The sequence below is a fragment of the Mastomys coucha genome, unplaced genomic scaffold (assembly GCF_008632895.1).
Source record: "Mastomys coucha isolate ucsf_1 unplaced genomic scaffold, UCSF_Mcou_1 pScaffold4, whole genome shotgun sequence".
Classification (NCBI taxonomy): domain Eukaryota; kingdom Metazoa; phylum Chordata; class Mammalia; order Rodentia; family Muridae; genus Mastomys; species Mastomys coucha.
The window spans coordinates 49,710,774-49,725,761 of NW_022196910.1; the positions used below are offsets into that span (position 1 = coordinate 49,710,774).

The following is a 14,988-nucleotide window of genomic DNA, read 5'->3' on the forward strand; positions in this document are numbered from 1 at the left end:
TCACATTGGCCTGTAATTCCAGCTCTTGGGAGGAAGAGACAATGAAATCAATAGTTCAAGGTCATCTTCAGCTACACAGCAAATACGAAGCCAGTCTCAGCCACAAGAAATCTTTTCTTAAAAAAAAATTCAAGAATCTCTTCTCTTAAATTTTATATAGTGCCAAGTATTTTTATTCACAGACATAATTATTTACTTTTTCCCAGGAGCAGGAATACATAAACACACAACTTTTACATTAACATATACGTATTTTATACATTACACATATTTATAAATGCATTTATAAATGTTTGCTTATGTTTTTAAATACCCATTATAAAAGGTAACTATAACGCTTAAGTATGCTTAAGTATATTTTTATTTCCTTGATATTTGCAGTTTTGATTACCCTGTAACATTATTGCAATAATATCTTGTATTAATATGATTAAATACCTATTATTATAATTTATTTATAATCACAAATCTTTACTAGCACTTTGAAATATTTATGGATACTTTTGAAAAGATAAAATATTTTAAATAATTACATATATCCTATTTAATGCTACATTTTTTGTCAACAAATAATTATTTTTCTTAACTTCCTACAATTTAAAGGTCTGAGCCTTGATCAAGTCATGTGGACACTCATTTTAAATGATTGTAGTAGCTAACAAATGCCCCATGAAGACGTGTTGAAAGTATGCATCCATATTTCAAACAATGTGCTTAGCAAATTTTCATTAATAATTTTGTCATCACTTCATATTTGAGATTAGATTCTCATCATTTTGAATCTTAATCATGTGAGAGAAATTTTTTATACTAAAAGAATAAAGATTTTTATTAAGCATTGTAAATTGCATTCAATAGCTGTGAGAGAAAGTTTTCATACCCTCGCAGGAAAATCATCGGTATTCTTTTCCCACTGATTTCTTAGGCTTCACTGTGGTGGGAGAGTTCCTGTAGTATTGATGAAGCTACTCACTGGTTGGGGAAAGTTGGTTTTGGTTTTCTCAAGCACACATGTACTGAACTAGAAGTAAGGAATCTGTCACATGTCACAACACACTAAAAGTAAGGAGATTCCCAGGGTAAGCCTACTGTGGTCTAAGGATGCCACAAACACCATTACAACTTGTAACCATGGGGGGATGTGAACTCAACAATCCTAAATATTGAATATTCCAAGGGATGAAATTTGCTCTTATGACTTTAGAAATAAAGAAACATTCAGAAATAAAGAAACATAAATAAGGAAAACACTTACATGGATTAACATGACAACACATCATCTTTTTCATAGGTGGAGCTGACATCTCTTTACCGTCCCCTACCCTGTGTCCCCTACTCTGATGGCCACTGCCAGAACAAGAAGTCATGAAATAGAAGAACTCCACAATTTGACCTTTTGGCTCTGCTCTTGCTGCAACAATGTTAGTTACTTTTCTTGCACCTCCTGGACAGGAGTTTAGGCACAGCTTAGACTACAGCCTCTGCTTCTGGTCCTGGGGACTGTAATCACACCGTTGCTGGAGTGCCTGGTAGGAACTCATATGGAGTTGGTCAGCAGTCTTCAATCAGGTCCTTGTGACTGTAGGACAGAAATCTGGCTGTTACTGGCAGTGGATCGGAGGCTGCTGCTCATCCTTGCTCCCAGGCTTGTCAGACTGAGGTGTGCACATCTGTGACTCTGAGACTGTGGTGTCATTCTGGACAACCCAAGCAGAGGGTTCGAATAATGTCTGACAACTGAAGTTTCTGCAACTTCATGGTTCTCAAAAGTCATTCTCTCTGTCTTCTCTGTCCCTGTGCACTTTGTGAACACTTGATTACCTGAACTCACACCTCTTCTATTTGAGTCAAAACAGTTTTTTAAAAATGGAACTTGGACTATAAGATAAAGCTGCTTTTGTGGACTAAGATCTCCAATCCTGCTTACCATCCTCTGACCCAGGTGTAAATATTGCCATCGCTGTGTGATGATATGAGGAAGGGAAAGGGAGGCAGGGAGAAAGGGGGTAGGCAGAAAAAGATCTGTTTCTGTGCGGTATGTCTTTCCAACATCCAGTGATACTGTTAATCTTCTGCTTATCCACTAACAGACCATGTGAGACTTAGGGATGTAAAGCATATAGCACTTACCGTCACGACTATGTTGGTTAAAAAGCAGGACAGGTGTTCTGTGAATTTTCCTGGGCAGATGTGTCAATAAATAAGGCATTGATGACAGACCAAAGAAGCCGTTCTATATGTGTCAAGGTTGGCGATCCACTGATATTAGTGTCATCTACAGGAACATAGACGACAGGGTTATTTGGGGGAGCATGATTCTAAAGCAGTTGGTTCACCCAGCTTTTGAAAGTTGAATCTCTGAAGTTCTTGAAAGGTGCATCCCTGAAACTTTCTGTGACACTTGCAAGCAACTAGGCTGGCGTAGGAGTCTACTCAGCAATTGCTTACTGTGATTACCTAGAGGAGAGGCCTTATAAAACCTATAACTTCTAGAACCTTCCTGAGATTTCTGTCCCTTGGAAGCTATGGCGGTTTGAATGAGAATGGCCCCCATAGACTCACGTTTGCATCCTTGCTCCCCAGTTGGTGGAACTGTTTGGGAATGATATAGAGGGGGATCCTTATTGGAGATGATTCCAAAATCCCACTATTGCCAATTAATTTTCATGCTCCCCCCCCTCCTGCTGTGGATTTGTTGTCTCAACATACAAGCTCTCAGCTACTATTCCAATGCCACTTCTGAACCACTACTGCCCTGCTCCTTGCCATGATGATCGGAAGATTGATCTGAAATTGTAAGCAAGTTCCAAATTTAATGCTTTTTTTTTTTTTTTTAAATAAGTTGCCTTTGTCATGATGTTTTGTCACAATAACAGAAAAGTGATTAAGACAGAAGTTTGGTAACTACCCAGGTTTTCAGAGGCTACCCCTTCCCCCAGGAGGAGTGTTTCATTTGGAGGAAATGCTACACAGTATCAACTCACTATAGTGATAGCTTATCAGCCCCACAGTGTGTAGGGCCTCACTGGGGTGACTCAAATAGTTGGGATATACTTGGGATACTTTGATTAGCACCATATAATCCAAGTCAGTTCTTGTCTATGTGGCATCTACTAGGCCTATAATACACAAGACATCTTCTTCACTCAGGCGGCATGTTGCCTGGGCTGGGCTGGTTAGAATAGGCCTGGCTCGGTGACATCATCTTCTCTCCAGACGATAGTCTCAAGGAAAAACTTCTTATGTATCAGATGAAGCCCCTGCATATTCAAAGCAGGGGTCACAGTAAAGGACAATAAAGGACTGCAGTTTCATAAGGCTTAGCCTCAGGAGCACCACAATTACTTCTACTATAATTTCCTGGCTAAAGACTTACTAAGGGCAGCACATGTTCAGAGAAAAGAGTAGGAATAAATTCAAACTCTTGATGAGGGATTTGGGTGCACATACACAAACAAGGAATTGATGGTGTCACATTGGGTTACTTCTAAGCAGGAGGTTGTTTCTTTGTTTACTTAAGAGAGATTCTTATTTTATAGCTAAGGATGACCACAAACTCCTGGTCCTCCTACATGAGCCTTCCAAGTTCAGAAATGTGTGGCTCTGTGCTTCAATGTCTGGCTAATGTTGCCTGCCACCTTGGATACCAGTTACCACAATGAATAACATCCTGCAACTAAATTTTTCACTCAGTGATAAGTCTTGAAAAAATATACCCTAGTTACTTGTATGATGTATTTCACTCATTTCTTCTGATTGTTGCATGTTATTTATTAATATGTCACGGGTTAGAGGGGGTATGGGGCCATACCTGCAATCCAAGTATGTGAGAGGTGGTAAACCCCCCACATAAGCTACATAGCAAGTTCATGTTCAGTCTAAGCTACATACAAGATCCTGCCTCAAAATAAATCGAACTATAGTACGGTTTTTTTTAGATATTAGTTCCCTCAGGGACATAAGAGAAATTTTGTTTTTCGACTTTAAAATCATTCTTGAGGATAATTGGTTTTGTTTACATCTGATTGTTTCTAAGGTTGATCCTGGGTAGTGAAATTTTGTAGTTAGCACTGAGGGACAAGAACACACCAAAGAGACAAACACTATCTACTTACACCAAGCTGGCTCAGCCAGCTTACACCTACAGATTCAATACATCTCCAGCTTCTCTATCAATTGCCTAGATACTATTACACTTTGTCAAAATTTTATTATGTTATTTTAATTTAATTTAGTGTGTGTACATGTAGATGCAGGTGCCTGTGGAGGCTGAAGGACTCAGATCCCCCTAGAGCTGGAACTACAGGTGGTTGGGAGCTGTGGGTGTTGGGAAATGAACTGGGTCCTTTCGCAAGAGCAGTAAACATACTCCTAACTGCTAAGTCAGCACTTCAGCTCCACTATAAACTTTTTAAATGTGCACCACTTAGAATATATATGTTACTCTTTTATTCATTTTCATGCACCTGTCCTTAGAACACTCATTCATCACCAACTTTGTTGGATGTCTTGTCTGTTTATATCCCTTCCTCATTGCCATTATAGTGTTTTATGCTTTATTTTCTTTGTAGAAATATTTTTTTTCTATCCTGGGTCGTCGTTCTCTCATTTTACCTCTTCAGGACAGATTTGGATGAAAGCCAGCATCCTGGCCACAGAACTGGAGTTTAAGTGAAGAGGGAGGCTCAGAGCCACCCCACTCAGGCCCAAAGCCACTGCAGCACTTAGCACAGTAACCAAGTCTCATTCCAGCAAAAGCCACATTTCCAAATTCCAGGCAAACCTATCCCTGAAGTTATAATTTCAAACTTTGACAGACTTTCTCAAAAGTGCAGTTCTCAATCAATGGATCACAATCACGTGGGCGCTTGCAAAAACAGAGACGTCCCCTGCCTTAGAATTTCCAGCTGTGAGGGAAGGACAGAAGCTCTCCATCAGAGCAAAATGCTCACGATTCATTAGCAGAATCTGAGAATCACTACCATGATCACAGATCAACAGGTTGAGAAGGAAGACAGGAAAAGGAAATCTAATAGTTCATCTTCCTGTCTTGTTCTGGGAAAAAAAAAATAGAAATCTATCATAGCATTTGAGATCACCCTGCCCTGTGATGCTTAACCCCCTCTGTCAGCATGAGAAATTCACCCAGACCTCTGAAAGTCAGATCCTTTGGAGGGTAAGTGGGATTCCCACCTCACACAAAGCTCTCTTCTGTCCCAGACACCCAGAGCCCATCCTGAACCCCTTGTTTCATAAAAAAGGAAACTCAGACCAAGAGAGGTTTGCGTCGATTGTTTTGCCTCAGCCCAGTGGCCAAGGCTCCGTGGTTCTGACACACGGTCTGAGACTCTCTGTGTTCTCTCACAGTTCCTCGACAAAGCTGGTTTTACCTGGTGAGAAGGAATGCTGCAAACACTGTAATAATGAAGTGTTCTCATGAGCTTGATAAGTGTTCCTCTCTAAAAATCAATCCTCTGTGTAGTATCTGTTACTAAAACCTAAAACGGGAAACATCCAGACCCTTGTCTATGGCTGCATTATTAAACAAGGAACAGACCTACAAAAGACCTCTTTCCATTGCCCCCTTTTCCTCTGGTAGTTAAAAAAAAAAAAAGGCAACAACTGTACAGTGATACACAAGTCAGAGCTCAGGTCCTAGGTATTTGTACTTACTCTACAACACCAGGCTAGTATGCCCTTTGAGACAGAATGGATCGTAAAACGTAATCAGGCTTCACATTTTTTATTCAATCATTGGTCTTTTTTTTTTTTTTTTTCCTTTTCATTCTTTGCTGTCCCTGTTCCCTGGATTCTCATTTATTTTTACAAAATTTATAGCGTACCATAAAATAGTCGGCACAGCCAGGGTAAATGAGCCAGGGTTTGGGAACAAGGAGTCCACATTCTAATGGTCTCTGTGCTTGGCTTGCCAGACACAAAGCCATTCATTTACTCTCCTTCCTTCTACTCTGTTGAGACACAGATAGGATAGACCATGACCCATTTGTCTCCCAAATCCTTGTGAGGTAAGACTGACTAGAGTCTTTTATAAGCATAACCTATTATTTTCTGTGATGTGCTCTCACAAGGCAGGTTTGGATATAAAACATGGTTGTTGGAAGCCACACCATGTTTTCCCTGACTTCAGAATTTCCTGAAGTCAAATGTTACACATAACCTTGACCTTAACTGTAAGGATTTCCCAAAGATGGGAAACTGTGAAAAAGCTGCACAAACCTGGAGAAATAATTATGTAAGGATACGCATGTACATAGATACCTTTAAATGTTCTTAATTGGTAGCATTTAGCAAATAGGATACTGTTTCCTTGTAAGGTGAGAATTCTTCTCACTAATGTTTGTCTTTTGAGGACAAGGGAAAAGTGTACATTTTTGTTAACTGTAAATGTAGTCTGGGTTTCAAAAAAAATAGAAACTATACAAATAGAATAATAATAGTGATTAATATATTTAATTAATATGTAATTAGTATTTCTTAATATTAGTCACACAGAAATAATCTTTCTCATGTATTTCTCTTCAGCTTTTCTGTTATATGAATAGACAAGTATATTTGTTTATATGATTCAAAATTAGGATGAAATTTTGCATTTCACTAGTTCTTAAATTTTTTTATAGTTTGTTTTTGGCTGTTTGCCTACTTGCTATCTATGAGACAGGATTTAACTGTGTATTCCAGACTGGTGTAGAATATGCTTTGTATCCCAAGGTAGAATTAAATAGACAGTTCTCCTGCCTCAGCTTCCCAAATGCCATGATCACAGCATGAGTTATAATACCTGGTTCTATGTGTGTGTGCATGCATGTGTGTGCATGTGTGTATGTGCATGTATATGCATGTTTGTGTGTATGTGTGTTTATGAATGTGTGTGCACATGTGTATGTATGTGTGTGTACATGTGTGTGAATATCGTGTGTGTAATCGTGCATGTGTCTGTATGTGTTTGTACATATGTATGTGTATGAGATATGTAGTTTAGACTCATTTATTTCCTATAATGTATCTGAATGTTTTGTCTCTATGTATGTATAAGCACCATGTGTATGTAATGCCCCTAGAAGCCAGATTAAGTGTTGGATCCCTTGTAACAGGAGTTACAGATATTTGTGAACCACTATGTTATGACCAGAAGCTGATCCCAACCCCTTGCCATGAGCAGCAAGTACTCTTACCCATTGCACCATCACTCCAGCCCATTTGCTTTATGTGTTTAAGTGAATACAATCTCTTCTGTGCTCATTAACTGCCTTCCGATAATCCAAATCCTGTTACTGCTTCTCAGTATGATATGATACCAGGGTGATTCTTCCCTTGCTTACTTGTCTCTCCTGTTATTTGTTAAAAGTCTACTCTAATCAAATAGGTTGAGAGACTCCAATTATCAGCGCTTGCAGCATCACAGAATACTTCATGATTTCTGAGTTCAGTATACTTCATTATTCTTCTATTCTGTGACCCAGCTCTTCAAATTTCTCCTTGGGGTCAGTTGTTTTTACTGTAATAATGAGATATCTTTGAGTATATTTCCACACATCCTACATTCAGCCAAAGGACAAGGAGAGAGAAGGGTCATCCTTGAGTCGCACAATGAACAATGGGCCATTCATGCAGCCAAGCACTTCCTGTTACAGTATCTCCTTCGATGTTCTCCTTTCACTGATTTGGAAATTAAATCAATAAACACACAAACCTTGTAGGGACGCACAAAGTGAGAGAGAGCTAGATTTTAATGCAGGTCAGATCAGAACCCTGGGTAGGTACTGATTTTGTATAAAGATGTTACATAAAAAAAGAATCCATATCTCTCAGTAGACACAAACCAAACTGAGTTGAATTTCAATCATCTTGTGAGCACATCTTAAACGTCCACAGGTAGATTTCTACCTTGTTGCATCTCTCTCAGTGAGTGTCATCTCTTCTATGTCACATTCACACTCTCCTCACTCGAGCTGCGATCTGCTGTTGGTGTTTAACCTTATAACTGTTCTGTAGTTCCATGTTTATATAATGAGTTATCTTCATTTCCATCACCCTCCCCTTTCTCATCCCATTTTTACCCCCTCAGAGAGCCATTTCTCAACAGAGCCCTCTTTCTACTTCCATTCCTCTTTTCTTGTGTGAGGCACAGAGTTTAATTCGAGTTTTTTGCCTGACAGATTTTCCTCACAGATCCCCTCCCCCATCCCTGATGAAATGGTGATATGCCCAATCTTATGCAAGACTTATGCAGATAACCAGAGGTCCAGTGAGTTCATGAGTACAGTGTCTGCATCCAGAAAACATCTTTTCCTTGCATTAGACTCATCTATAAAATTAGATCCATCTAAGTTTTAAAATTACAAGTTTATATCCAAGTCCACATGTTAGAAGCAAGACAATTTGCCATTATTATATGTGGAGGTTTGAATGAAAATGGCCCCCATAGGCCCCATAGGGAACAGGACTATTAGGAAGTGTGGTCCTGTTGGAGTGGGTGTGGCCTTGTTGTAGAAATATGTCACTCTGATATGGGATTTGAGGTCTCAGATGCTAAAGCCAGGCCCAGTGTCTCACTTTCTTTCTGCTTTCTGTTTACCTGAATGCAAAACTCTCTCCTACCTCCCAGCCTCATGTCTGCCTGTGTGCCCCCATTCTTTCTGCCATGGTGACAGTGAACTAAACCTTTGAACCATGAGCCAAACCCAACTAAATGTTTCCCAATGTAAGAGTTGCCATAATCGTGGTCTCTCTTCACAGAAATACACTCAGTCAGATATGAGAATCAGGAGTGTAATTATGGAAAGTGGTTGATTACATAAAGTCTGTTAAGAGAAACCACAGGCTTGACAGATGCAATCTATGAGAAGCTCATCTGTAAATATATAAGGTCAAAATAGGTTGGAATTTGTAAAACAGAGTTGAAATGTCCAGTAGGCATTGCAGGGAGATCCTTCCACTACATGGGTGGCTCCTTCTGCTTTGATGGAGAAGGGAGCCATTGCTTTGTGCCAAAGGGCTTGTTTTGGGGATAGATGAACTTGATCTTTCTATCACACTCACCCATATTTAATATCATATGTTCCATGTGACCCCTTGTTATTCAATGTGTTTCCTAAAACAGCACAAAATGAAAAAGACTCTGAAATCATCATGTAGTTAACACACTTATGTCATCTGTAGCTATAGGAAATGAATTTTGAGTAATACATACTTACAAGGAAGTTGAACAATGTTATGGTTTATAGTATATTTTTGAGAAACACAACCTAGTGCTTTTGAGAAATTCCATTGATACATTTGTAAGATTTTTATTTTCAACATAGCAAAACACAGTAGGTACCTCCAGAAAAAAATACATTCCTATCATCTAAAGGAAGGGGGAGAAGGGCCTCCCCTCATCTATAAATCTGCTCTCAGAAAAGCCTCTAACAGACCCCACAGGCAGAGCAGCTACCTAACCCTCGACAGAGAGAAGGCTACTTTAACTGGAAAATAATGGAACCTACAGCTGCAGAAGACGGAAGGCGTGCCCTGCTTCCATCTCAGGGTGGCTAGAATATTGCCTCTTAAATGAAAGAATGTGCGTGGGGAAAGGAATGTAGCCACTGATGCTTGATGCCTTAACCTTCTGACACTTCATATTGGAAAAATAAAATTGATGTCAGGCATGTGTGGCTCAGCTAACAAGGAGCAGGGATGATGGGAGCAAAATGAAAGCTGTGGACTATTTTGTGGGCACAAAGTAACAGAACAAAAGAGAGGCCCAGAACAGCATTATTTCAAAGAGACAACCCTTAAAAGAGTAAGACTTACAGAGCCTTGTGGTATAGGAGGATTCTGTTAAAGACCTGTCTCTCTGCTCCACAGTCTCTGTCACATTACAGGAGAAAAATCTTGTCTTTTGAATGAAAGTGCCTCACTTTGGCTGTGTGTTTAATCAATACAATGAAACACTCACCTAGAAAATGTACAGGTAAGGTTATAAGAAAGGAATAGAGAAAAGGATCCTTGGGAAACTATTTTGATGGGGCGGAATTTGCTAACCTTTCAAATAGCATTTCGTGGGTTCAGAAGAAATGGGCGTGATTTGTAGACACCAATGGCTGCCACGCATAGTGAAGGACATGGGGAAGTTACTATTTTTGTGAGTAATGCTTGCAAAGGTTCATAAGGACACCCACTTAGGAACTTAATGTATCTCATGAAAAAGAAGTAGTAATGAAAACCATGCTAAAAGAAGACATTTGCATTTGGGGAACCTTAAGACTTGGTAGCACCTTAGGATTTAGAAGGCAAAATGGGAGCTGGAGAGATGCCTCCCCATTTAAGGACTGGCTGCTTTTCCAGAGGACCCAGGTTCAATTCCCAGCACCCACATGTCAGCTCACAACTGTCTGTAATTCCATTTCTAGGGGATCTGACACCTTCATAGAGACATACATGCAGGCAAAACCCCAATCAGTGATCAAAAACTAAGTTTGTTTAAAGAACAAACCAATGCCAGTTATAAGAGTGGTCGAAACCCACAGTACCATCCTCAGGACACTCCTGAGAAGCAACAAACTAATGAAAGACGTCAAGGAAGATCTGCAGCAAGGTTTTGAGAGTTGTTAGCTTTTTGAGGAGTGCTACGGCGTGAGGAAAACATAGCCTGGGGTTCAGGTCCAGGTCTGTCACCTAAGAGTTTCTTTGAAATTTCATTTCTTCACATGTAAAATGAGGGTAGCATCTGTCTTCTGTAGGATGATAGCTTTAACTGAGCTACTAACTATTGATGAAGTAGCTAACATATGGAAGACCTGTGAAAGTTTTTTATTAGAACAAAAAATCCATAAACCCATGAAATGTGCAAGCTGGAGGTATTTGTGCATCCATCAGAACGTTTGCATTTCATGAGGCAGTGGAGATTCAGGGAGAGTTCTAGTCTAGCCCCCCGCCCCCATTCCAGAGTGCCAGGGGTGTCCAGACAATAACTTGGAATCCCAAGCCATTCAAAAAGTCTGCTCTGGAGCATTCTAAAAAGTAAACATATGGACAAAGAAGAAAAGAATAAGAACTTCTATCACCTTGATATAGACATTCCATTTTCCTTTCTTTTAAAGGTTAGGCTCCAGTCTGGGGAGATAGTTCAGTTGGTAAGAGGACTTCTGTGTAAGCACATGGATCTAAGTTGGAGTCCACTTAAAACTATATCAGGCATGGCTGCACAAGATGGAGACACATGGAACCCAAGAGCTCACTGTCTAATAAGCTGAGCTGATTTGGAAAAAGACCATGTTTACAAGGATATAAGGCAGAGACTGATAGAGGAAATTACTTGCTGCTCTGGCCTGTGCATACTACATGTTTCTAACATATGTATACACAGACATATAACCATATGTACACAGGCATTTGTGTGTATGCTTGTTTAAAGGAAAACTCTCATAGGCAAAAAGAAGTTAGAAAATGTTTGCTCTGTGCCAGCAAGTAGGTAGTCAGCAGGGCAGGCCAGTGCCTCACTGATGCTGTGTCTCTGTCTGTCTAAAGCCAGGCTGGAGGCACACATTTCTCCTCAGGAGACCTGGGTGTTTCCAGGCTTCAAAGTGGCTGGCTGAGGTCACATACAGCACGGAGAACAACCTGCTTCATTCAGAGTCTGTTGATTAAGTGATTATTTTTGATAGATGGGTAAATGATGGGTGGAGATGATAGATAGATAGATAGATAGATAGATAGATAGATAGATAGATAGATGGAATAGATAGATAGAATAGATATGACAGATGGATAGGTGGATAGATGGATAGATGGATGGATGGATGGATAGATGATAGATAGATGGATGGATGGATAGGTAGATGGGTGGGTGGGTGGATGGATGGATGAATGGATGGATGGTTGGATGGATGGATGGATGTATGGGTAGGTGGGTGGTTGGGTGGGTAGATGGATGGATGGATGGATGGAATGATGGATGGATGGATGGGTAGGTGGGTGGTTGGGTGGGTAGATGGATGAATGGATGGATAGATAGAGAGGTAGATAGATAGATGATAGGTGGATGATGGATAGAGATAGCTTTTCATAGCAATATATAATCTAGCATTTGAACAACTGGGCACAATAGCCTGTGTTAACCTATAAAATTCACCATCATTTTTTGATATGTGAAGACAGGATGTATCTGGTTTTTCTCTCATTAATGTTTTATTTTGCTGTTTCTGCTGTTCTTTGGGGGACTTGGGAGATATTTATTAGTTTTGCTGAGTTATTTTGATATTAATGTATTTCTGAGTTGTGTGGCCAGCAAGCTACTACTAGGCATCCCAACACTAAATTCATTGGCTGAAATTGGCAAATATTCATTTCGTGATTGGTTCTATAGGTCAGCACTTTGGGCTGAGTTCTATTGAGCTTGTCTAGTCTCTGGTGGATTTATTTACATGTGTGAAATCAGGTACTGACTGATTTAGAATAGCCCATCTCAACCCTACAAAATCGCTTATCTTCTATTAGCCTAACTCAGGGTTGTTCATAGAGGAGATTTATCCCTATAGGTGGCAAAAGCTTATGAAAGACTGTGACATCCCCAGATAAGTCAAATAGGCCTGTCATCTCAACCTGAAGTTACTTGAAGAGCTGTAACTATGGCAAGAGACCATTTGGACCACCATTTCCTACACATAAAGACTTGTTCATGGGGGAGGAAGTGTCTTCTCAGAACAGGACCGAGAAAACAGCCTTTATCATCAGAGTCTGGCATTTGGGGACTCCCTACCTTCCACAGCTTCACAACACAAGTCCTGCATGGCCACGGGCCCCAGAGCTATGGGGGAAGACAAAAGAGGACCTTTGACTCTTGCTAGCCACAAGCCTAGCTCCAGGTTCAGTGAGAGAATCTGTCTCCAAAGAATCCCAAGGCAGGACACCAAACAATCTCATTCTCCTCCAGCCTGTGTGGACCAAGGCATGAGAATCCATGCACACACAAGTAGGCAAACATCACAGACACATACATTCTCTTTCTCTATCACTGTCTCCCCCTCCATCTTCTCTCTCTCTCTCTCTCTCTCTCCCTCTCTCTCTCTCTCTCTCTCTCTCTCACACACACACACACACACACACACACACACACACAATGAGCAAACATCCTAGAGAGCCCTACACTATGGACTCCACCCCCAAACATGTCCATGGTCATACAGACCTCCGTAAAGACCTAAAGATGAATTTTCTGCCAGTCTCATTTTACTGTAAGTCTGTCTCTCTGTCATGTTCGTGATTCTCCCAACTGAGCTGGATTCAGATATTCCTCCTGTTCATTGGCCTCATGGTATTTAATGCTGTAAACGCACCATCCGTCTGTGCCTGTGCCTATGCAGAAGAGGCAGAAGGAAAGCTTCCCCCAAGTTTCACAAACTAGAGGTCTTTGCTACTGGGAACACGCAGAAGTTTCTTCTTTGGCCTACGAGTATGCATGAGTCAGGGGCAGGGCCATTGCCCAGCACATGACTGCCTAGGTTAGCTGCCTGGCAGTACAATGAAACAGAAAAAAAAGAAACGCCTCTCTGGTTCCCACAATATGGCAGAATCACACTGCAAGTTCCAGTATCCAGCTTGAATAATAAATCAGGGGCTGCTGATGGCAGCAATCCATCTTCACATGACAGACAATAAAAAGAGGAAGATGGAGACAGAGCAAGGGAAATTTCGTAAGTGAGGTTTCACTGATCAGCACAAACCAAAGGCAAAGAAGTCAGCCATTATGACTGGGAACGGGTGACTCAGAACTGTCAGACCCCAGCATCAAAATCCATGTCTGCTCTTGCAAACACTCAAGGAGCAGACAGCCAAGGAGGTGGCTCCAAAAGCAGCAGTGTTCCAATAGTGTGTGTGTGTGTGTGTGTGTGTGTGTGTGTGTGTGTGTGATTAACACATGTATGTACATTATGAAGCAATTAAGCATACCTTGGATAGGTAATATGTCTCTAAGGCAGTAGTTCTCAACCTGTGAGTCATGACCCCTTCACAGGGGTCGCCTAAGACCATGAGGAACCTCTCAGGAGACAGCTATATCAGGCTCCTGTCAGCCAGCACTTGCTGGCATCCACAATAGTGTCTGGGTTTGATGATTGAATATGGGAAGGATTCCCAGGTGGAACAGTCTCTGGATTGTCCTTCCTTCAGTCTCTGCTCCATGGGCTCTGTCAGTAATTGACTAATACAGAAGTAGAGGTTCACAGCCATCTATTGGACTGAGCACAGGGTCCCCAATGAAGGAGCTAGAGAAAGGACCCAAGGAACTGAAGGATTTGCAGCCCCTTAGGACGAACAACAATATGAACTAACTAGTACCCTCAGAGCTCCCAGGGACTAGACCACCAACCAAAGAGTACACATGGTAGGACTCATGGCTCCATCTGCATATGTACCGGAGGATGGACAAGTCGGTCATCAATGGGAGGAGGGGCCCTTGGTCCTGTGAAGGTTCTATGCCCCAGTGTAGGGGAATGCCAGGGCCAGGAAACGGGAGAGGGTGGGTTGGTGAGCAAGGGAAGGGGGAAGGGAACAGGGTTTTTTTTGTTTATTTTATTTTATTTTATTTTATTCTTTTTTTGGGAGGGGAAACTAGGAAAGGAGATATTGTATGACATGTAAGTAAAGAAAATATTTAATAATAAACAAATAAATAAAAGACTCCAGGGAGCACAGATACTTACAATACAGCTCACTAATGCAGCAAAATGACAGTCATGGGCAGCAAGGAGATGATTTTATGGTTGGGGAGGGTCATTACAGCATGAGGGTCTGTGTTAGTGTCACAGCACAATGAATGCTGAGAAGCACTGCTCTAAGGAATAGTTGGGCGTTTCTAGTGCCTCTGGCTTGCTAAACTTATTCAGTACTACTCAAAATAACCTCTAACAGTAATGCTTGTGTTGATATCTCAGTTTATTGTTATTCCTTTCTTAAATCCCCAAAGCTGGTTTGTATTTTTTTTTTTAT

General features: G+C 40.8%; 1 long non-coding RNA gene across 1 annotated transcript; it reads right to left on the reverse strand.

Annotated features, from left to right (window-relative positions):
- Window positions 1-10,792: 10,792 nt before the first annotated feature.
- Window positions 10,793-13,632, reverse strand: LOC116075681. The gene is made up of 3 exons (XR_004112683.1): window positions 13,562-13,632; window positions 11,503-11,638; window positions 10,793-11,147 (listed from the first exon to the last, which is right to left on the reverse strand). It is a non-coding gene; the product is annotated as an uncharacterized LOC116075681 (long non-coding RNA).
- Between the last annotated feature and the right edge of the window lie 1,356 nt (window positions 13,633-14,988).